This window comes from Pan troglodytes, chromosome 9 (assembly GCF_028858775.2).
Source record: "Pan troglodytes isolate AG18354 chromosome 9, NHGRI_mPanTro3-v2.0_pri, whole genome shotgun sequence".
Taxonomy (NCBI): Eukaryota; Metazoa; Chordata; class Mammalia; order Primates; family Hominidae; genus Pan; species Pan troglodytes.
This window is the reverse complement of record NC_072407.2, coordinates 85663367-85688673: the sequence shown is the minus strand read 5'-3', so window position 1 is coordinate 85688673 and position 25307 is coordinate 85663367. Positions and strand designations below refer to the sequence as shown.

Genomic DNA, 25307 nt, shown 5'->3' with positions numbered 1-25307 from the left:
GTCATAAGTGGCAAAGTACTTTCTTTCTGTTGCTGTTTCTAACCAAAAAAAAAAAAATTAATATTATAAAATCTAACTTGCTGTAGTAGCATGAGGATTAAATGAGACAAAATATATATTATCTGGCACATAGTAGGTGCTCCACATGTTAATTTGTTTACCCACTAATAATATATTGTTGTAGATATTTCCTTTGTTATTTCAATTTATTTTTTATCTGAAAAATGATAGGAATAGTAGATGCTTACAGTCTTTTACATGGGCATCCTATGGAGAGTTTGTCTCCATAACAACTATATAAATAGTTATTATGAATAGTTATCTGAATAATAATTATATTCTCATCTAATAGATCCTGAATTTAAGCACAAGAGAGGTTGAATAACTCACCCAAGATCATTGCACTAATTCGGAGTTATAGGTGGGATTTAAATGCAAATGCTTTTTCCCCAGAGCCAGCACATCCCCCACAGCACAAGGTTGTCTCCCACTAACCTCGAGCAAAGCAGGAGAACTGGTATATTTGATGTTTGAATTTTCTGTTACTACAAGCAGAGCAAGCAAAGGGCATCATGCAAAGAACATGATGACTGGAATCTTAAAAACACATCTTTATTGTAGAGTAATATCAGTCTGCAGGGTTGTTGTTCACAAAACTTAGTATAATCTCCAACACTAAGCAGGTGCTTGATATAGGGTTGTGGATATTATTATTATGGGGTGAGTCAAAAGAAGAAGTGTACATATGGGGAGAGATGAGATGAGGGACAGAAGGAGGGAGACCAAGATGGGAGGAGGGAGAGAGGTCAAATAGTACAATTTTATCACCTTTCTGTTTATCTTTCCATCACTTTTTTCCATCAGCCACCCCCTTATGTACCTCAAGTCTTTCTCCTCCTGTCTATACTGCCTTGATAATTTTTATTTATGTCACCTTACATGTTAGTGTGTGACTTTATCTATAGTCACATGAGCAGTGTTACCAAGGTGAAGTATTATATCATATGTGCTTCTTGTAGAAAATGGCTATAGGTAAGTGTCCTAAACATTGTTAAAGAAACATGGGACCATCCATAAAAATATATGCACATACCACCCCTGGAGGTAGCAGCTACTGGACTCAGGCTGATGGTGGCTGCGCAGGAATGGGGGTTCAGTGGCATCAAACTTTTCACTTTTTGGGTAGCCACCAATGTGGATTTTGTTGTAAAATTTTTAATTTTTAAATGTTAACGCTTGATTCATATTTCTGAAAACACTGTGAAATAAAAGGGAACATAATTGTGGGTCACATATGGTTGGCAGTCTGCTGACTTATGACCTCTTCCATAGCGTCTCTGTCACAGAATCTTTCAGATTACATGTTATTACATGTTATTGTTTCTGTGTATTCTTCCCACTGGGCTAAGAGCTCCTAAGGGCTAGGTTATGTCTTATTTTTCAAAAATAAGAGACACAGTAGATGCTCAAAAGAAAAAAAATAACAAAAACCTATCCTTTTGCACATTTTCTTTTTCTTAAAGTATGACCCTCTATTTACCCTCCAGAACAATCTTTTCGTGTCTTAGTCTTCTCAGCTATACAACGTTTATTTGTAAAGTTCTAGTCGTCAGAAGTCACAGTGCTTGAGCAGATATTCCAGTCTGGGACAGAACCTCCAATTTAGGATTCAGCAAATAATAGCATTGAGATAGGCACTCTGAGGGCCACAAAATGAAAAGAATGACATGACCCCTTAAACACTTGATAATCAAATGAGCTGTATTTTAGAAACAATTACATAACAATACAATTTAGTACAAGATCAATACAATATAATACAATACAGTTTAGTATGCAATCACATATGCAAATGGGAATTCAGGAAGGGCGTGTTCTTATAGTGTGTGGATTAAAGGGCAGGCTCTGGAGGCAGACTGTCTCCTACCAAATCCCAGCTCAGCTGCTTACTTAGCCTTTCTGCTTTCCAGCTTCCTTGTCTATATCATGAGGGTAATCCCTACACCACCAGGGTTGCACACAAAGAAAGGCAGAGCCCCATTGACATGTCAGCCTGGATGAATAAGATTGTAAGAAAACCTTACAGGCCAAACCTATTGGCCTGCCAGGCGAGTAGCCTTATAGGACCTGGGGGAAATAATCACCCAAATTTTCCAGAATTTGACTGAAAGATTCAGGAGTAAAGAAGGGTAAAGGAGTAAGCAAAAAGAGATGGAGTGCAATTGTATGCTTTATGTATGGGCAGAGAGGATTATTTGGACTCCTGCAGATGCTCTGGTTTGGGTGTGGTCCAAGAATGCTGTCTCTCTCTCCCTCAATCTCTCTCTCTCTCTGTTTTATTAACTATTAACTAATCCCCGTGTGTCTCAGTTTCTTCATCTGTAAAATGGGATAACAGTACCTACCTTATAGACTTGTTAAATGAGTTAACACAGGTAAAGTTCTTAGAACATTTGATGACAAAAGTAAATGCTTAAAATATGTTGGCCATTATAATGACTGTTATCCCATAATCATTGTTGTATTCCTTATGTGTATCAGGAACTATGACAGGCACTGAGATATGGAAGTACAGAATATTATGGGCAGCCAAGGCAATACAAGACAGTAAGTGAGAGTACCATATCTGGACAGGAGGACCTGGTTTCAGATCTGGGATTCTTCATTTAGTTTCCACCTAAGTAACCTGGAGCAAGTGTCTACTTCTGTAAACTGGGTGATGCTAATACCCACCACAGGATTGTTGGGAGAACAACTGAGATAAATTGCTACATATGGCATTCAGTATAGCTCCTGGTACATTGTAAATGCTCAATACTAGAAAGAGTGAAGAAACCACTAGAGAAGTGGTAAACTTCTTTAAGTTGCTTAAAATGCAGAAAACTGAAGAGTATATGCAATTCCAGGGCTTTCCAAAAGATAAGCTATTTTTCCAAGTTCATTGTTACATTGCTCAAGCAGTGTTTTCAAGTACTAGAGCAAACTGTGAATAGGAAGGTGGGTCATGCTGGGCAAAAGTGAATTTTACTAAGCTAAAAGCACTTATTGTTTCAAGCATGAAAATTCATTGCAAATCATTTCGCTTATAAAAAAATGAAAGTCAAATGGTGTCAGTTACAATTGCAAAATATACTTTAGCTACTAAGAATAACTGTTTATTATCATTGTCATTCTGTGAAGCAGAGAACAGACTTAACCTTTGCTGACAGTTGATATCTTTGATATCTTTGCTGACAGTTGGATATAATTAACATAATTATGGTTTGGACTGATCGTTTTTGGCAAGAATTTTTCTTCTCTCATCTATCTGTTGGAGATTTAGATTATTACAGTAAAGAAGCACTTTTTAGAAATAATAAAGTCTCTATATATTTGTTTCCATCCTTCTTAAGAACACAAGAACATAAAAATATAATTTTTCAAAAAGCCCATTAGATATAGAAAGTATCAAGTTTAAAATCTCTTAGGAATTCACTATAAGCAAATAAGAATCAGGGCACATTATGAGGCTGGAGTAAAATTAAAAGATAGTAATAGAAGTAGCTAATATTGTGGGGGCACTTCCTGCTAAGTGTTTTCCAGAATTTAGCTCTGGTATGCCCATAACCATGCAGCCAAGACTGGTTTGGCTATTATCCTTATTCCACAGAGGTCACACAGCAGAGCCATGTCTTCCTTCCTCTGCAGCCATGTCTTCTTTGGTATGTGTGCTCATGAAAGAAATCTGAGTCTATTTTTTATAGGCAACTATTGGTGTTCTCTTGGCCCAATGCTTTGGTAGCAAGAAGATTGTTAAGAATAGACAATATAGGCTGGGCGCGGTGGCTCACGCCTGTAATCCCAGCACTTTGGGAGGCCAAGGTGGGCGGATCACGAGGTCAGGAGATTGAGACCATCCTGGCTAATGCGGTGAAACCCCGTCTCTACTAAAAATACAAAAAAAAATTAGCCAGGCATGGTGGCGGGCGCCTGTAGTCCCAGCTACTCGGGAGGCTGAGGCAGGAGAATGGCGTGAACCCGGGAGGCGGAGCTTGCAGTGAGCCGAGATCGCGCCACTGCACTGCAACCTGGGTGACAGAACGAGACTCCATCTCAAAAAAAAAAAAAAAAAAAAAAAGAATAGACAATATATAAAAGCATGGACTACTGGTAAACAACAGTATAACCAAGACAAAGTTTACTGATAACATTTACCAAGTAAGTAAATAACTGATACCTTTGGTTTACCATGGTGTGACCTTGGGGAAAATGTTAGTGCCAGAAGTGGGATTAGAACCAAAGTCTCTTAGCTCCTAGGCTATGTACCAACTAATGGATACCAGCCTTTCATCTAAGCAGTGTTAAGGCCTCACTCGTGATTTTTCACCTCACTCCTGCTGATGGGGTTAGTGAGCTAGGGAAATCAATTCAAGAGGTCTGTTGTTTTGTTAGCCCATCCAATTGACTCATGATGCCAGGCACTAGGTGTGTTTAATACATTTTCATTGGAGTTGTAGCAGCAGGAAATTACAGACAGAATAAGACAAGTTTTAATCTAGATGTTATAATAAAGAGATATGGAAACACTGATAAGAGAGCAACTCTTGCTGACTGAAGCTTTATGGAATGTTGACTAGAGGAGGTGGCATTTGCACTGGGTCTTGGATGACTGAGTAGGATTTCAGGAGGCACTCATGGGGGTAACAAAGGCCTTGTAGGGAGAAGACCTGGAAGTATGAAAAACGTGACTATTGGAGGTTCCACCTCTTGGTGGGGGTGGAGGGAAGCAAGTGGTGGAAAGGGAGATGTTGGCCTCTGCATCAGTGAGTGCTAAGCAAAGGGGTTGACAACCTAAGCATCATCATCCCGTGTTGGTGTTGTGTACACTTGACTTCAGTTTCACATATTAATATTTTAATTCATTAGTGATATCTAAAGTACAACAAAATGTAGATTAGCAGATTGCATTGGGATCAATGTGTCCCTTTAGGAATCAATAGAGGGAGAGAGAGGAAATGACTTTTCTTGAAGAATGAATTGGTCATATACTTGAAGAAAGGTAAGAATAAATACATTTCCACTGTGGAAGGAATTCTGACTTGAGGAACAACAAGTTTTCTATATTATTCTTCCTCTACTCATTCTTCCCTCCCTCCTGCTTCCCCAAGTGTTCTACTGGGGAGGAAAAGTAGGCAGAGGAATGAATGTCAGGCTCAGGAGGAGAAGTTCTGAGTGCTACCAGGCATTCTGTCTCATCTGCAGAGGCTAAGATTGCTGGAGAGAAATCTGACCAGGACCCACCTTGGAGAGGAAATGATGGGTGGAAAGGCCCTGAGGCTCTAAGACAGTTCTTGTTGCCTGCAGGGATTCAACCGGGCCTGGCATCATAGTACCCTGTAGTCACTTTCATTTAAGCAGATTGACACTTTTTGAAAAGTGATGTTTCATTGGAATGAGATTTTGTTGGAAATAGATTCAGTGATGACTCTTAATGAGTGTCACCCTGCTGACTGTTCAGGGTTGTGTTCTGCATGCCATCTGTTAACATTTCTGAGTTCTCTGCAAAACCAGCAAGTGCTGCAAGATGTTCCCTGACCTGCGTAATCTCAGACATGTTATGGCCAGATGAGCGGGGTGCTGACCAGGGTGGCTTTTATTGGCACAGCCTTTCCTAGAAGGCTCAAGTTGCACCTGCAGAATTCCTACTGCACTGTTTAGGCATCTTTGAGGAGATGTCAGGACTTGGATTAGCACAACTTCCCCAGAGCACTGTGATGCCAACAGCTTACAGCTGAAACAGTAAAACAGTATGTGACAGCAATTCAGGGAAAAGAAATACACATTGGGGGCAGTGGAATAGGTCCTTTTGGATATGAATTTGGAGAATGAAACTTTGGCAATAAGAATGGGAGAGGGGTTGGTAGGCCAGGGTATATGGGTGTGGGGAGCTGTTTCCTGAGCTATTAGTTGGCCTAAACACTCTCAATTAAAATTTCCCTTTTCTTTAAAGGAATACAATGTAAATGATAAAATCAAATATCTTCAGACTTTCCTCAGAATTTTTATTATTGTTTCTTTTAAATCCATACAAGCATGTACATATACACATAAACTCTCAGGGTTACAGAGAAAGTGCTACTGAGGTCTAGGCAGGAAATGGGATTAATCCATCTGCTCCCAAGCACGTCCCAGCTGACCCAATATAAGCACTCTGACAAGTGCTATCCCTGAAATTTAGCCTTTTCTAAACAGAAAAGGCTGAGTAATATTACAGTGAAGCCAGTAACAATGTCTATATAATAATGCTCATAATCTCCACAATGATTCCAATAGATATTCTTCAAAAGGCTGAATAGGAAACTTCCATGTTCATGTTTATTGTCTTTCATTCTTTTCTTCTTATACTCTTTTCTTCATTTATTCAATTAATATCTATTTATCTAGGGCTGATTATGTGCTAGGCACTGAACTAGGTGTTAAGATTATGTTTTTAAACTGTAATGCCCTAGTCTTTAGTAATGAGTCACAGAGAGGCCACTCATTACAATACAACTGGAGAGTAAATGCCAAGATGGAGAAAAGCACTGGATGGATGTGTGGGAGCACAGAGGGCACCTCATTTATTAAGCGTCTACTTCATGCCACCTGGGCATGAAGACAACCATTCATTCTCACATGGGCTGGAATCTTACAACACCCTGATACAGAATGTACAGTTATTTGTGATAGTTGTTTCTCTTGTCCTGCACCTGGACCAGTCCCCAAGACATCTTATCCATGCCCCCATCTCTAGATGTCCTCAAGAAGACCACACAGCCAAATTCTGGGACTAAGGTCTTATCTTCTAATGAATATGTTAATTATTACTAGCATGCAGTAACCTCATTCGGCAATATCCTAAGAAAATGCTGCCATGCATTAAATAAAATTACTCCATTTCTATAGACGTATTTAAGTCGCCATACAAGACTCTCTGCTGGGGCATTAGATGTTACAGCAATAGCTAGGATGTGTCTCCTATCCTTCTAGAGTGTGTCCTCCAGTAGAACAAGTACACACATAGAACCAAAATACATCAAAATGCCTGAATGTCATAATGGAGTGCTTTGTAAGTATACAAAAAATGAAGTGGCTTCTTTTGGACCTGAGGACTCAGGAAGAGAAAATGGTAATTGTTCTGAGTCATGAAGATTTGTTAGAATGTCAAGAGAGAAGAACCATCATTGTAAGGGGAAGAAAAAATAAAACTAAAAGGACTATGAATGGGAAAGTACAAGGTATGCTCTGAAAACACTTGGTACACTTGGAGTGTTATCAGGAAGGTTGTCAGGAGGGGATAAAATAGGAAAGCAGAGGGCAGATCAAATTGGCCTCGAATGCCAGGCTAATTCATTCAAGGCACATTCTCTGATATTATTCTAATCCTAATGTAGCTCCATGACAGAGTCCAAATCATCCTTTAACTTGGTTGGTGAAAGTTTTATCTTGTATGGGGGCAAAGAACCAGATTGGGTGAGAAGTGGCAATAGCATGGAAAGAACACAATCACTGCTTTAAGAACTTCCAGACTGGTGGGCAGCCAGTCTTATCCACAGAATAGAATAAATTCAGCACTTCAAAATTTAATATTCACTAGTTAAAAAAAAAAAATTCTTGGCCAGGCGCGGTGGCTCATGCCTGTGATCCCAGCACTTTGGGAGGTAGAGGCAGGCAGATCACTTGAGGTCAGGATTTTGAGACGAGCATGGCCAACATGTTGAAACCCCATCTCTACTAAAAGAAATATTAGCTAGGTGTGGTGGTGCATGCCTGTAATACCAGCTACTCGGGAGGCTGGCACAGGAGAATCTCTTGAACCTGGGAGGCAGAGGTTGCAATGAGCCAAGATCGTGCCACGGCACTCCAGCCTTGGCAACAGAGCAAGACTCCATCTAAAAAAAAAATAAAAATCTAACTTCTACCTCTTAACGTGATTTATTTTTGTGCTCCTTGGACATGTGTGGTCACTTTATCAACAGACAAAATGTATGTATTTCTTGGGGAAAATGGCCCCAAAGAAATTCTTCCTGTGATGGAGATGAAGTGATTAATACTTTATTGAACTTTATGCACGGATATGACATGTACAGTGACAGTTATAAATCAAGGAATTCTCAGGGGCCCAAGGTGTAGCCTGCTTGCATTTACAGACAAAATAAATTTAATTTGGGACCAAGAAAAAATGCATACAAATAGTAATGTGCATAGAAAAGAGATTTATGCTGTTTAAGAGAATTATATATGGACACAGGAGGCAGGGAGGAGGGATTGTTGCTTGCATTTGAAAGACGGTCTATTTGTGAATTGTGTCTTTTATCTCTGGAGGAGAAAATAAATAACAGCAAGGGAGATTCACTGCAAATCCACTTTTGTCAGCCCCATGGCAGGTTTCTTCAGTTTGTAGTTGTTACATTTAGATATGATGCAGCCCCCATGGATATTAAATCATTATGATAATTGGGACTATGATAGAAAAGTCATTGTCTTCTCTTTGTTGTTCAGGTAATTTCTCATATTTACAGTCATTTTGTGTACATGAATGAAGTTGCGTACAGCATTGGGAAGTTATTAGATTGGGGTTCCACTTCTGCCACCAACATTTTCTAGCTGTGTGACTGGGCATATTTCACAACTAGTGTGAGCCTTAGTTTTCACATATGTACAGTGGAATAAGACTATCTTCCACACAGAGCTTTTGAAAGAATTAAAAGAGAGCATATATAAAACCTAGAAGGTGTGAGCTAGTAATGTACAACTTGGTGGGATATGAAACTCAACAAAAAGGGTCTGAATAAGGAAACCCAAAATATAACTTATTAGTCTTATCAAAGGGAGATCAGCCTGAGGAGGAAGTGACAACCACACTTATATGACACTATACACAGAAGGGCTACCCTCAGGTGTCATTAATTGTGAATCATACCACAATGATATTAAGACAACACACTTAAAAAACACACATCTAGGCTAGGCGCAGTGGCTCACACCTGTAATCCCAGCAGTGTGGGAGGCCAGGGCAGGCAGATCATTTGAAGTCAGGAGTTTGAGACCAGCCTGGCCAACATGGTGAAACCCCGTCTCTACTAAAAATAACAAAAATTAGCCAGGTGTGGTGGTGCATGCCTGTAATTCCAGCTACTTGGGAGGCTTTGGTGGGAGAAACGCTTGAACCCAGGAGGCGGAGGTTGCAGTGAGCCAAGATTGCACCACTGCACTCCAGCCTGGGTGACAGAGCGAGACTCCATCTCAAAAACACAAAAACAAACCACACCTCTGCACTTCAAATATACACGTGAGGACTATTCATCTTAATCATCTCTCAAAGTGAATAATTAGCTTTCAAAGGTTGTTCCTCTCCCCCTTTTCAAGAGCAAGCAGAGAAAAAACAGAACAAGTGCAGGCTATTGCCAGATAGATACCCTCCTGCATGATCTACAGTCGCTGCTTTGTGGCTCCAAGCTGGGGTCCAGTTGCGCTGCCAAGATTCCACACCAAAAAAACACAAAATAACATCACTTACAAAACCTTTTAGCATTTGGGGGCAAAAGATGTTTCTACATTTTAATTTATACTGAGAAAAGAGCATAATTTTTTCTCTTTTCTGCTATGAATTCAATTCTCTAACAGGGCCAAATTTGATTAGACCAACACAGGCTGAATTTAAGTGTGTAGATTTCAGGTGATTTGTTTCTTACTTTCTGCAAAGGTGCTGATATCACATAAGATTTCACCAGGGCTTCTTCTAGCCAGAAGACATGTCCTTTGACAGCCAATGTGACCTTCGTAGCTCTGAGCCAGGTAGGGAGCAAATCTTTCACATGCTGTAATCCTCTAAGTATGTTTTGGAAACAGGATTTACATGTGTCCCTATTAGATGCTCTTTACTTAGAACCAAACAGCATTATAAAGTAGACTTCTGAGGGCATTCTCTTTCTGGTTAGTAATTTAACTAGAATAAATTGAATGCTCTGGATGTTTTCTTCCTCCTCCTCCAACTCCTCTTCTTCCTTCTTCGTCATCATTGTCAACATCATCAGACACTGATAATACAGCAAATCTGTGAAAGAGTTATGCTAAACACTAAGTTGTCCTAAATTAACTCAGGTCTTGCCAAACCCTGAATACAAAAAAGGGCAGGAATAAGTTTGCTGCAAACTGATTTTCAATTTATTGTGAGGAGAATGGGCATTTATTATGAGGAGAATGGACAGTTTCACTCTGTCACCCAAGCTAGACCCCTACTTTGTACAGCTTCTTTACCTGTGTCATCTTATTTATCTTCACAATGGTCTTGTAATTGTAGTTGGCATTATTCCCAACTCAGAAATGTTAAGTAATTTGCCCCTGGTCACCCCAGCAGTAGTTATGTACTTACTCTCTGACATTCCGTCTGAGATTTTTTTTTTTAACCTAAACTCAGTTTTCTTATTCAATTCAATTGATATTTATTGAGTACTTATTATGTACTAGGTACTTACTTGTACTAAGAGCTGAGTATACACAGTCAAATAAGACATAATGTCTTCCTCCATAGAGTTTTAGGCTGGCAGGGGAAACAGGTATAATAAACATAAAAGATATGTCATAAATGCAAAAATGAATATATATATGAGGTATAGAGTAAGTAAGATAAAGAGGGGCATGATTAATTTCATTTAAAAGAGCAAAATCATAAAAGACTTACTATCAAATTTTAAAGAAGGAGAAGGAGTATGCCATGCAGGTAAGAATAAAGGCTGCATGTTGCAGACAGGCCATTTCCCTGTTTGAATAGAAGCTGTCTTCAGCCAATGGCATCTGGAGTAGAAAGTCTTTCAGTCTTGAAAGGGGATCTGAGGCACTATGATATCTGAGGCAAAGAAATTTTATACACTTCCTTAAATGAATATTTTATAGTAAGCTAGAATTTGTGTATGAATTTTGCTAGTAGCCTAGATGTGGAATTTTTAAAGCAAGAGGAATATGTTCACATTCAGGTGGCGTGTTTAAAGAAAAAGAAATTTTTTTCATATCTGGGAACATTGGATTAGTTTCCTATTGCTACTATAATAAATTACTACAAATTTAGTGGCTTATTACAGCACAGTTCTATTCTCTTACAGTTTTGGAGGCCAGAAGTCTGAAATCAGTTTCACTAGGCTAAAGTCAAGGTGTGAGCAAGGCTAGTCCCCCGTGAAGACTCTATGAGAAATCCATTTCTTTGCATTTTCTAGCTTCTCTAGGCCACCTATGCTTCTTGGCTTGTGACCCCCTTCCTCACAGCCCTCTAACCTCTTGTTTTCATTATCTTACCTTCTATTTCCTCCTTTGACCTTGCCTACCTCTTACATGGACCTGTGTGATTATATTTAGGACACATTCATATAATCCAGGAAAATCTCCCCATCTCAAAACCCTTAATCACACCTTCAAAGTCCCTTTCAGCATAGCAAGTAACATTCACAAGTTCTCGGGATTAGGATATAGATATACTTGGGGGCCATCATTCAGCCTACTGCACACGGGCATTACAGTCAAAACTTCTTGCATTGGCACTACTTATGGGTGCATGTTTCTGGTGATTGTTAGAATGTCTGTGCTAATTTACACTTGTCCAGGTCTGCCTCCTTTTATAACATCAGAATAACTAGGGGCAAATAATGTATTCTCTAGCAAACCCCTAATATGTTTGAATAAAGTTAAAAAACTTTCTCTTTCTATTCTGACTAAAGGAAGCCAAAGCAAGAGTACATTGAGAAACCTTCATACCTATGCTAATGGAGACTTGAAAATTAAGGAATATCTATAGAAATCATGGAGGAAAAACAGACATTCTTGAAATGCCACCTGAAACAGAGAGGGGAAAGAAATTCCCTTATGCCTCCCTTCCTCCTACCCTCCAATCTCCTGTTAGTGCCTCCCATTGGCTGAACCTAGTCAGAAGTGATTTTCCCAGGGAGCAAATTCCAAATTACATGCAAATTGCATGTAATTTGCATGAAGTCAGCACTTTCGATGTAAAACAGAGCAGGGGAAGTAAGGGAATTAGATATGAGAGAAAATGATCAGCACATAAACTGAATCTTGGGAAAACCAGAGTTGAAGTTCTTACTGAGTTTGTCCTGGTTATTCCTGCCTCATCCCCTTCAATTTTGCCTAAATATCCAGACATTCTGTGCATAGAAAGAATTTCCTCACTTCACTAGTTCTTTACAAGCTGAGTCATTAGTGATGACACTATTCATTGTGTGTGATTTCAAGATCACTTTCCTGACCAGGACTTGGAATTTCTTAGCCTTTCTCCCTTTGAGCACCAGGAGGGAACAGGAGCTGGGAGAAGCTGGGGGCTAGTGGGGCATATTGTATTTACCAGTCACTGGGCTTGATCATAGAACTGGAAAATAGAATGCCCAGCAGGAAAAATTCCTCACTTCACAGTGGATTTTGATCAAATATTAACTATCCTGAGTATATTTTAAAATTTGTACAGTGGTTCCTATACTTAGAGGCCAGTGCTTTAAACTCCCCACTCAGCCCTACTTCCATTGAGCAGTCCTTCTCCCCCAACCCCGTGTTGTGCCTGGTCTCTAATCCAAGCTTTTACCAGACCCACGAGACCATCCTAATTGGATTTTAATTTCATAATAATCTTTAGCAACACATTGAGTTCAATTCATTATAGCCCTGAGTAGAAATGCAAATGAAATAGAGCTCCCCATCTTTGGCCTTGAGAAGCTGCCACTGCTGCTGCTTTTTAACTTTTAAAAGTTATAAAGGAAGTTTCAAAGAAATGTACAGAGAGCTCCTGTGCACCTTCCACCCTGCCTTTTCCCAATGTTGACATAATGCATAGCTATGGTGCAATGTTGAAACCAGGAAATGTCTACATCCATAGAGAAGCAGCTTCATTTTGTAAGTTTAAGAAGACTCCTCAGGGCTGGGGATGGTGGCGGTAGGCAATATTGTAGTAGTAATATTAATCCCATATATTCACACAATGCTTTTGTACTTTTTAAAGCTCTTTTATCCCTTCCCATGAATGTAGGGGTTCTATTAGCAAGTTCCACATTCAGCCAAGGGTTGCTGACACCTCAGTTTTACTTGGTAATTCAAAAGCCAGAGATTTTATTATAAGGGGCTGCTTCCCATTTTCTCATGGAAGGACACTAACATCAAGTTATCCCATCAAAAGATGACTTAGTACCCTTTGTCCTGCACTTTCTATTGATTGAAAGAAATTTCTCCTCTTCAGAGGCAGAAGAGGCATAGTCCTTGCCTCTATGTAGCTGCTCCCTTTTCTCTGATATGCCTTCCTTTACCCCTACACCTAGTCTTCTAGTCTACCCAATGCTTCCTCATCCTCTAAGATTAGGTCTAGGTGTTAACTCTTCTTAAGCACCATCCTCTTTGTACTTCCTCTCTGTACTGTGTGTACCAACACAGGTCTTTGTTCATGCCTTAACAAACTTACTGTCTATTTTCTTGCCTGTGTCCCCTAATCAACAGGGAGTCCTTTGATGGCAGGAATTATATGTTTAAACCTTAATTTCTATCCCCAGCACTTGCTGTAAATGGATTAATAGACAGATTCATGGAATAATTCTGTGTCAATCTGGAAAGGTAGGAAAGCTTTAATAAAAACTGAATAAAAGGTATAAAAATAAATAAATTCTAGCTTATCTTCTCTTGAGGTCTTCTGTACTTCTTTGCAGATGTCACAAGGTTTGGGGATATAGAACATGTGATGATGACAGAGCTGGGTCCATATGAACTTTTCAAATAGACTGATGGCAAGAAGGTAGCCAGATTAAATAGAATTAAATATAAATTTTGAGTTCCTTGTTAAATGTGATAAACACCTGCCTATATTTTTGTTCCCTTCCAAAACTCCACTAAAGTAACAATTAAGGAATTTAAATAGGTAAATAATCTAAGGTCCAAAAAGAAGTCGGTCAAGACAACACATGTAAGATATATGAACAAAACTTTGGAAGCTGGAATGCTGATGATTGATTAGAAAATGACATATCAGAGCTGAGAAAGCAGAAACCCAAGTACTTATGGGAATATGAATCTAATGAGATGTGCAGAATCCTGGAAGGACTTGGGTATTAAAGGCCTTGGGTATCTGAAGACATGGGTGTGAGGAAGGCCTGAAAACACAAAGATGAGTTAGAAGTTTTAAAAGGAGCAGCTATAGCTTCAAATTCTCTCTTCGACCTGCCAATCATTCCCACCCAACCAATGTTTCCTCTTTGGAAAGACTGAACAAGACTGAACCTGAGGCATCAGACATGGATGATGGTGGGGGTAAAATGCTGCACAGAGAACACATATATAAAAGAAGGTATTTAGTGAATTGTGAGACATACCCCCGCCCCCACCCTTGTCTAAGCCCCACTCCTCCCTTCACTCCCAGAACCTGGTAACCAGGCTTTTAACCTGAAAGAAATGATATTAAGAGACTCTGGGGAAACTGACTTGGCATAGAGATTTATAGGTCCTGATATTTGAGTGTCTCCAAAATGAACATGTCCCCTGTTTACCACTATTCAACAATACCTGCCTGCACAGAGAGCTTCCAATCAGCATTTTAGTGCCTCATCATTAATTTGGACTTATAAGCAAGGATCACCAGACACCTGAGGACATCCTTAAAACAAAATGGAATCACAAAGAATCCAGAGAATCAAGAGGTAATCCACAGAATGGAGGGAAACATCAAAATACCTCTTATTAATATACTTAAGAAGATGAGACACCCATTAATTGAGAACAGTAGCTTTTAAAAAGGAACATTTAGGGAAGAAAGAGCTTTTGGACATTTAAATGTATTAGATCACACCTGGAATATCATGTTCAGTTCTAGGAGGACCCTCCCCCACCCCCATCTTAAGAGGGGCATTAAGAAAGTAGAGGTTGCCCCGAGGAAGTCAGAACCTGGATGTATTCATTCATGCACATACATGTGCATATGGCAAACATTTGTCATTTGCCTTCATGAGCCAAAAGACACAGTTCTAGGAGCGAAGGAACCAGAAAAGATCCAGAGGAGGCTGAGTGCTCAGGAGTTGGGAAAGGATGGAGACAGATGATACAAAATAAAGTACAGTGGTGAGCAGTGTGTGAGAGGAGAGACCAGCAAAAGTGTCTACAAAAAGCCCTAAGGGGAGCAGCTGAAGGATGTGAAGGGGAGAAGATGTGTTACCAAAAGAACAGAAGAAATTAGAGCTTTTCCTTCCTTCTTTCCCTTTCTCCTTCCCTCCCTCCCTTCCTTCCTTCCTCTCTCTCTCTCTCTCTCTCTCTGTTTCATATCTGAAAGCCTATTAAATAGAGGGAGAGAATTTGTTCTATATAGGAGATAAAAAAGGATTCAGATAGTGACTCAAAATGGGAAACAAACTAAGCTGTTTGGGCAAGGAACACTAAATTCCTACTCAAGACTGGCTTTTGTCTGAAAGGTGTTCTTTTCACATCCTCTTGCGTCCAGATAAATCCAAAATGTGCCAAGTAGAAACCTGCTGTTTCTGCTATAGTTCTCCACTGAACCGAGCTAGCTTGATAAGCTCTTGTGTATCTGTTAGTTTATTCTAAAATCAATCAAACATAAGTAGATTGTATCAAAGAGGATAATTTCTTAAATTGAGTTATAGAAACCAGCTCTGTTTTGGTTAAAATAAATAGGAAAATTGTTGAAATGCGATGATTCCTGGCTCTTGGATTTAAAGCATGAATACCATTCTCGAGCAAGTCCCACAAAATTCAGGCACAGACTAAAGGAGATGGAGAATAAATTTTCCAGCAAATAACAGTGGAAAAAACTTACCCTGTAACTGTGCTGTAACAACCCCCAGAATCGGGCTTCAGTCATCCTGCATCTCCCAAATTTTTAGCCTTTCGTTGTACAAACTGCAAATAATTGACACCAGGCTCTGAGTCAGCTTTCTGATCCTCACCCTCATGGTTCAAATTGGAGTCTAATTATAGGAGCTACTCCTACACCTCCATAGGCAGCATGCTTGGGATTTTTTCTTAAATTATTAATCAGAGGAAAGACAAATTTGCCTGTTTTACTTATACAGGGATGAACTGTCTCCTAGCTGATTTTTATTTATTTATGCATAAAAGTCTATTTTTTATGGTTACTTACTTTTATTATTTTCTTCCCTGAGTCTGGAGGATAGAATGGTCAGATTAGTGTATGTTTCATACAACCCTATCTGTCATTGCAGCACAGCCCTCATCTATAAATATTCCTTAGGCTCTGGTGTATAAATTGCTTCAATTGTTAAAGTGTATAAATTGCTTCAACTGTTAAAGATGTATCTTCCCATATTCCCAGTCACTGGAATTCAGAGAGCTTAGGTCATAATGATATCCCTTTAAACCCAATGTGTCCCAACATGGACTCAGTGTCATTTTCTTTTCTTCCTCTCAATGGCAGCTCCTTTCTGTTCTAAGTCAGTTGCCCAAGCTGTAAACCTGAGGGAACCTTGGACACTTCCACTCTTTCTCATGGGCCACACTGAATTAATCAGCAAAGACTCTTATTTACACTTACCAAATGTATGTCCCTTCTCCATTCCCATCTTCTTCACCATTTCTCACCCAACCAGTGAAAGAGATGCCTAAATGACCTCCAGGTTTTCTATCCACTATCCAGGTTTTCCATCATAATACTGGGGACTAAGTGACAAATATAATATATCCCTTAAAAAAACACTCAATGGTTTTGTAATATCTTTGTTTTAGAGGTCAAATTTATAACAAATGGTACTGTGCAATGAATGGCATAGGGTTACATTTTGGCCTCACTTAAGTGACAATTCCAAATCCATGTACAACCAAGGAGTTCTTCACTTTCTCATAGATCCTTTGCCAAAAATTAGGGCAACAATTTTTTAGAAAAAAATTACTGAAATAAGCAAAAGAAATTTCTTTTCTGAGTCATGGAAGTAACTAAACTGAGCATGAAATTGTTACCATAAATTGCACTGAGGAATTTCTATTCAGCTCCTGTTTATGAGTTTGGGGGCTGTGGGTAAGTTCCCATTATGTGATTTTTCTGGCTGCATAACACAAAATACTTGCAATATTAATATGATAAATAGGAACACATTTAGCATCTCAAGGAGTAAAAGGTAATCTTCAGATTGAGGGAGAATCTAGCTAGGTGATTTTTAGGATTCAGAAATAGATAATTATGTTGAGAACGAAGTTATGAGTATAAACAATTCTCTCAATCCGTCTCTTTGCCGATTCTTCCTTTCACCTCAATTGAAAATTAAAAATTATTTTAGTGGGAGGGCTATAGAGGAGTAGAACATATTTATCAAATTCTCCACATTTTGAAATGGCTGGTTCACTTTCTTATCAGGAAGAGGGAGAGATGGCCACATTAGCAGCCTCACTCCATCAGTTAGACATATGTCAGGTACCTGCAATGTTCTTCACAGATACTAAGCAAGTACTTACAGATAAATAGTTGTATGTATGCTGAGTGCTGCAAAAGAAAAGTATCTGTTGTATTTGAAGGAAAGACCTGTCGTATCTCAAAATGATATTTTGAGAAGCTTTCATTTGAGGAGTATATTGGGGAACTCAAACAAAGCCTTTTCATTTTGATCATGCCGAATCACCTATAGAATTCACTTATAGAGATGTATCTATAGTCATATCAGAAATTGGCTGCTAAATGGTTACTTAGGGTAACCAAACAAGTCTGAGACAGCCATGGACCTGTTCATGTCAGGAACAAAACAGAAAAGTAGTCACTTGTAGAAGAAAGTCTAGAATCAATGTAGGAAAAAAAAAACAAAACTGAATGAAACTAGGACTAGAAGATTTGAGTTTGAGTCCCAGCTTTGCTGTGTGGCCTTGGATAAATTGACTAGCCTCCATGAGCCTCCATATTCCCTTAGTGGTCTTCCCATTGTGGCTCTACTTACCTAGGAATAGTGGTGTATTAGTTTGTTTTCATGCTGCTGCTGAAGAAGCAAGTCACATTTTGCATGGATGGCGTCAGGCAAAGAGGAAACTTAGATATTATTTTAGCTCCTGGCTCCATGATTTTTATACAAAAGAACAAGACAAATTCAGCAAAGATTTAATATTTGAGTTTGCCAAGGAAGGTTTTCTTACCTAGTGGATGCAGTCTTAGGTACTATGCCTTAAATTAGAAGGCACAGTTCCTAGTTCCTCCTTCTGATGCACCATTAGCTATAAATCACACCAATTAAACTACAGCTTGTGCATCCACACTCTGGCACTTTCACTCAACCTGCCAATAAAATCTTGAGAGAATCACCATTGGCAGCTAGGCCCTAATAATATCTGAAGTTTCCATTTTCCCCCACAGAGTTTCACATTTACTCTCTCATGCATGATGCCCTTTGTGGCTTTATTTTTACAGCTAAGACAGGAATCTAATTCCACTTTTGAGATAAATCTCAGAGAGAGGAAGTAGTCGTGTAGGCAGGTTGGGATATTTTTAAAAAACTGCATTGGTATGAATTACTTTTGTCACCGCTTTCTATTTATACTGTACAATTCAGTTTACCAAACATTTTTATCTGTTTCTTCATTTGATCTTCACAGCAGTCTTGTAATGTAAGCAGGAAATCAGTGATGTCTCCATTTTATAGACAGGGAATATAAAGCTTCAGGAGAGCTTCATGGTTTTTTTTTTTATTCGTTTATTGAACACCTAGTCTATTCCTAACAATGGACTATGCCATTTACAACTGCTGTTGCATTTACCTTTCAAAAAATCTGATCAGGTAACTACTTTTTTTCTATTCTGCATATGAGAAAACTGAGTATTCTCTAAATTGAGTATCTTATGCAAAATCCACACTAAAAATCAATAATAAACTTATGATTCAAACATGAATCAGATTTATCTCAGAGCCTTAAAAAATAATAATACATCAGTTACTCCTGTCAGCCAAAGAAAACAAGCTTTGCCAACTTCAGGAAGTTTCTGTGTTGACTCCATTTTGCAATAAGCCTGATAATCAGAGAAAATCTGCCTTTATGAATCTATAAAACAAAGCATGCATGAAGCCAAATTGAAATTTGATGTATGTAATTTTCAGAGTTATATGCATATTATATGAAATAGCTAGTTAGGGATTCAGATTGTTATTTGCCTATAAAACTTACTTTATTTCACACATTAAAGAATTCATGAGTGTTTGGCTGAAACCTCTGTAAAGTTTCTCCATCCAAGCTGCAAGAGATTGTTCTAGTCAAGACAAATGATCCCAATTCTATCTGAAAACAGAGAAGGGGTGAGGAGGAATGGAGAAAGACATACCTTAATTCAGTGTGTTATTAAAAATTATTCTAAAAGGCTGATCTATTTAGTATTAGATCTGGTAAGCTAAAGGATCATTTCTGTTTATCAGAACTCTTCATTTAACTCATCCAATTCAGCAAGCACTTACATTAGCATTTATTAGCTGATAACTGTGTGCCACACTCTATGCCAAGTGTTAGGGATACAGAAGAAAACATGATAACATCCTTGCCCTCATGGTATCCATAACTGAGTTATTAATGGTCAGTAGCAAAGAAGTACAAGAGATAGGTGCATACATCCTCTTCCTTTGTGGAGTGCAGAAAAGATAGACTCTTTATATTGTCTAGAATTTCTGGTTAAGTTGGATTCTGATGAATTTAGTTCATAATCTATTTGTCTCTCCCCATCTCTGTATCTCTCTCTCTTTTTCTATGTCTCTCTCTCTCTCTGACACACACACACACACAAACAAACATACATACACACACACACACACACACACACACTCACTCCCTCTCTCTTGGATTTGTAAGCCAAACATCTGTAAATCTTTAGCAATGGAAAATTCCACGTCACCACTTCAACACAGAGGCAGGTTGGCAACTTGAGAGATGAGCTAAGTCAGGGGTTGAAGTAAAAGCTAGTAAAATCCTTAGGCAGTAGCCTGGAGAGATCCACCCCAAATCCTTCCAGTCACCAGAGCTCAGTGCTCTTGACGGAGGTGGGCATTCCAATGAGTATATGGGAGGGGAGCCACGCTCCTCAAATAGTTCCTAATGGCGTCCTTCCTGACAGGATGACTTGAAAAGCAGCCAGGGTGAGAAAAGCTCTAAGTGTATCTCTAAAGCCTAAAGTAATGTGACTGGGCCCCTTCTGTGCATATCTGGCTCTGAAATCCCAGGAAAACTAGAAAAAGAAGAGGTGATGAAATGGCAACCATCTAATATTTGCTGAGCTCCAAATAATTAAAATTATTTTTGTATCATCATATGAAAGAATGTTGACAAAGCATTGCTTCTTGAAATTGAGGTATAAATAGTGTTCTATGGCTAATCCTCTTATGTGTGACTATTTGGTTAAGAGTCCAGTGGAAAGAGAGCAGTAGTATATTTGTTTGGGATTTTCTAGTTTTAAACATTCTGAATTATCATATTTCATTGATTATAAGACTTACATCTTCCCCTCTCTACAAAATACATTTCAGCTTGTGAAATCAGAAGAGTCTTGCGTCCACCCTCTCCAAAAAAAAAAGATGCTTTTATTCATTGATGGTGCTTTTTAAAATCGATACTGCTTAAAAGGATGGAAATAAATTACACTCTCTTGGATATTCAGAACAACAATGTATAGGGGTAGGGATGATTTCTACATTTTACAAATGAGAAAACAGCATCTCTGAGTGGGTATGGTATTTTCTTAACATCTCTCAGAGCCAGGACTCAAATCCAGAAACTCTGATTCCAAGGTACTGCTTTGAACCCCAAGTTGCTCTTCTCACTCTATAAGTAACCAGATAGTTCACAAAGATTTAACCTGCCCCAATTTGTCCATTTTAACATGGAACTGACTGTATTAGCATCTTTCCATGATAGAAGGGTTTCTTGATATCCTGTTACCATCTAAAAAGAACATGATACTCCTCAAATGGAGCAGATATTTAAATACCAAATGCTCTTTTTGTATTCACAAGATGAAACTAGAAAATTACAAGTAACTATGCACTATCCTGTGAGCCTCTTGAGGAAAAAAATCTTTTCAGTGGATTCAGTATCCCCAGCAATTAGGATTGTGCAAGGCATGTAATAAACCCTGAAGAAATATTTACTGAATAAATGAAAGAAGGATGTTTCCGCCAAAGAAATGGAAACATTTATAATTGCTCACAGCATCTCATCCCTGGAGCAGTGATTACATGCTCTGCTAAGAATAGATGTAAACCATTTCTGCTTCATCCTTACCATGTACCCTTCCTAAGCCTCAGTGACAATGAGGGTCACATCCAGGTAAACAATATTGTGACCCCCAACAGACTACACACCATTGACATTTACCCCAGCCATATTGGAAGTTGTCCTAAAGCACAAATTTCCTTTATTATAAGACACCAAGAGCTTCTAGTTCAGATGTGTCTATTTAAAGCATCGCATGTGTACAGCAGGTGGTCTCTTCAAACTAATTCTCCTGTAGTGTGGAAATGGATAACTCAGCAGGAAAGCAGTCTCTGTTGCTTGGATGTGCAGAGTCCTGTTTACAGCTCAGTGATCTTACCAGTTGTTGTTAAAGCTGCACACGTTTATAATGAACAAATAGAAAGAGGGTGCCACTGTCACCATTAGTACCACTAAGAACTGCATATGTCTTTGTCCTGACAGGAGTCACCAAAGTAATAACAGCAACACCTATCTTATATTTTCAGAACACTTCAGTCAAATCTCATTTTGAGTCTCACAACCACTTTGTGATGTGAACCTCACAATTTGTAGATGAACAAACTGAGGTTCAGTAACTTCCCAAGGCCCCACTAGTAATAAACGACAAGATTAAGACTAAAAGCTGGCCTTCTAACATAGAGTTTCTTTTTTTTTTTTTAATTTTACTCCCAGTACTTTTTTTTTAATTATTATACTTTAAGTTTTAGGGTACATGTGCATAACATGCAGGTTTGTTACATATGTATACATGTGCCATGTTGGTGTGCTGCACCCATTAACTCGTCACTTAACGTTAGGTATATCTCCTAATGCCATCCCTCCCCCCTCCCCCCACCCCACAACAGGCCCCAGTATGTGATGTTCCCCTTCCTCTGTCCATATGTTCTCATTGTTCAATTCCCACCTATGAGTGAGAACATGCGGTGTTTGGTTTTTTGTCCTTGCGATAGTTTGCTGAGAATGATGGTTTCCAGCTTCATCCATGTCCCTGCAAAGGACATGAACTCATCGTTTTTTATTATTCACAATAGCAAAGGCTTGGAACCAACCCAAATGTCCAACAATGATAGGCTGGATTAAGAAACTGTGGCATATATACACCATGGAATACTATGCAGCCAGCCATAACATAGAGTTTCTAACTCTGTTCCCTCTGTTTATGGCTTCCTCTTATCTGGCAATCATGAGACCCCTGGATGAGGTCGTGACTGATCGAGGGGCATGCTGCCCACCATCTCACTTGGGAAAGGGGGAGGGCAGGCCATGGCCTCATGCTATTGCCTAAACCACTGAGTGTATTGTTTTCTTATCTCAGAACCAAAGTAAGCCACCTGAGTCTCGAAGACATGAGCAGCTGGGCGGTTTTAATCAATGCAGATTAATCCTACTGCATTAAACAATGCCAGCCTTCTCACAGGAGGCAATGCCTCCTTTTCTGTGTGAATGGTAGATTTGCATTCTGAGTCGCCTTACTTACCCTTAACAAATTGCAAACAAGTGTATGGCAGAGCCCCCCTCACTGTGTAGTTTGTGGTGTTCACACCTATGACCTTGCTCCATCCAAGTGTCCATCAGCTCAAGGCCTTGAGACAATACTGATGAATGAAGTCACTGATATTCCTGAAAATAGCAGCAGCTTTGGAATTGGACATTATTCTCCTGGACTCCAAGTCACTATGAACTTATGAGAGTACCCTGAGTGGTTGCCTAGCAGATGAGAAGTTCCACCTGATGGCAAGTGTCCCAAAGTATGGCCATCTGTGGCTCATTCCTATTTGACCTGGTGAAGACATCAATTCATAACAAGTAGAGGGAGGCCGTAACAGGGGGCTCTAGGAGCAGACACAGGTTTCCATTTTACTCAGTACAGAAAGGGGTTACAATTTTCACAAGTGATGAACAAGAATAGGTGATGAATTACACACAGAAGTAATAGAAAGAATTGACAGTCATTACCAAGCGCCAATCTTTTAGATCCATCAGCTCTCTCATAATCTTCTCAACAGATCTTGAGGTAGGTCCAATTCTTATTCCTATTTTACTTGAGAAAATTAAGCACAGAAAGGTTAATAACTTTCACAGTAATGTATAGCTATTTAGTGGCACAACCAGGATTTTGACTCCATCTACATAACCCAAATCTTGTACACTTTTTACTATTATCATCCATCTTGTTCAAGTGAATACAAATGCCAGAACCCCAAATTAAATGCACCTAGTCAGGAACAACTGGCTTTACATACTCAAAAATGTGGAGGAGAAAATGGATTATCATACATAGAGGTGGGGAAAGAACTAGCTGGGGGTAATGTTTCATGAAGCTCCTCTAAAACGTTTGCTTAGGAGTTGGGTTTCAGTGGTTTGCTTCTTGTTACAGAAGAAAATCCCCCCAAAACATAAAACAACTTGTAATTTAAAAAGCATTTACCAAACATCTATTTCATGCAAAGCAAGACAGAAGAAAATGCTGCAATTTTAATATTGTTTTATACCTCGGCATGATCATGCTTAATTTTCCTGTCAATGTCCTATTCTGGAAGCAAATTCTTTCAGGTTCTGACTTGTTCAAAACTATGAAAGTCCTGTCTATACAGAAGGTAGAATGATAGACCCTGAGGTTTGGGAATAGAGATGAGTGAGGCATCCCAAGTCTCCAAGTAGCTTACAGTTTGATAGAGGGAAGACCAGCATGCACCTGACTAACACAATAGATGAAGGGAAGAAGAGAAAGATGTCAAGAGGGGAAGGGTGGAGAATTGAGGAGGCCTTGCATTCTAAACAAGCCTTACATTCTAAACAATTGTGGTGTTATAACCAATGTCATGATGTCTTGGAAACAAAATGGCTTCACGGCGATCCAGGGTTGAATCCTAGCTCCATGTTCAATGAGCTCTGTTACCTAGTAGCTCTATGACTTTCGTGAAGTCAGTTAACCTCTCTGAACCTCTGTTTCCTCATCTGTAAAATAATATATCTACCTCAGAACTTTCTTAGGAAAAATAATGTATTTTTAAAAGTATGTAGTACAGATCCTAGCTCATTGCAGGTGCTCAGTAAACGTGAATTCCACATTGGATGATATAAAAATTGAAGCATTTGAAAATTTCATTCAAATGTTCTCCTGAGGCTTGGAATCAAGACAATGTTATGAATTTGACTGAAAAATGTTCCAAAGGGACAGGCATAGATATGAGTAAAACATTTGAGGAAGAGAGAATTAATATTTAATGGATATGGTAGTGTTAGGTTTTTCTGTTTTAACTTGTTGAAAAATACAATTTCAGTACTTCTATAAAACATACTTATATTTCACAATTTGTGTAGCAGGTTTCCTGTTTACTTCTAGAGCATTTCTAACTATGAACTTGTTTATCTCCAAGAAGTTGGAGACAGAGCTCTGCCACCACAGACGCACCATTTATATTTATAAACCCAGATCTTACTAGTTTTACTATGTGAAATTTCTTGTGTTTATGTTTAGTTTTCAAAGAAAAGTAGCAAAGAGACAGATAAGCACCTCTGACACAGGATTTACATTAAGATGACTGTCAAAGTAGGAAAGATGAAAACAGGATAGATTCCAATTAAGGCAAATGCAGTATAAATCATTCATATTGGGGAATTTTAACACCATAGAATGTCATGCAGTCAAAACATTTCGAAAGCATGGCAGAAAACATTTTGGGTATCTAATAAGCCATACTGTAAGGCAAATATAATTTATTATTAAGGCAAGTATTCTATTGTGTTACAAAAAATGAGGCAGCTACAAGAGCCTAACAAAGTGTTGATTGTATATGGATGAAGTGTCAGAGAATTGTTTCCAATGTATGATATGATTGAGATGGAGAGATCCTGGAGAACAATAAAAATAACAGAAGAATTTGGAAGTGGTAGTTATTTGACGGAAATAAAGCCTTGGAATTAGAATATTTAGTTTTGAAAAAAGTAGCACTAGGGGAGATGCATGTTCATCTTTCTTATTGCAAAAACATAAAAATGAAAATGGACAATTTCAGTACCTGGAGCCATTTTATAACTGAATTCATCTAGGTATTCTACTCCCTCATTTATTT

The 25307-nt window shown here is 38.8% G+C and overlaps 1 protein-coding gene and 1 long non-coding RNA gene across 39 annotated transcripts in view; one reads left to right on the top strand and one right to left on the bottom strand.

The window, feature by feature from the left end:
- Positions 1 to 25307, top strand: part of DLG2 (discs large MAGUK scaffold protein 2) — a 2168441-nt gene that overhangs the window by 1961474 nt on the left and 181660 nt on the right. The gene's annotated exons all lie outside the window — the stretch shown is intronic.
- On the bottom strand, positions 9873 to 24011 carry LOC134807273 (uncharacterized). Its single transcript, XR_010147300.1, has 7 exons — positions 23724 to 24011; positions 23188 to 23272; positions 19162 to 19268; positions 15824 to 15906; positions 10703 to 10867; positions 10497 to 10561; positions 9873 to 10075 (listed from the first exon to the last, which is right to left on the bottom strand). It is a non-coding gene; the product is annotated as an uncharacterized LOC134807273 (long non-coding RNA).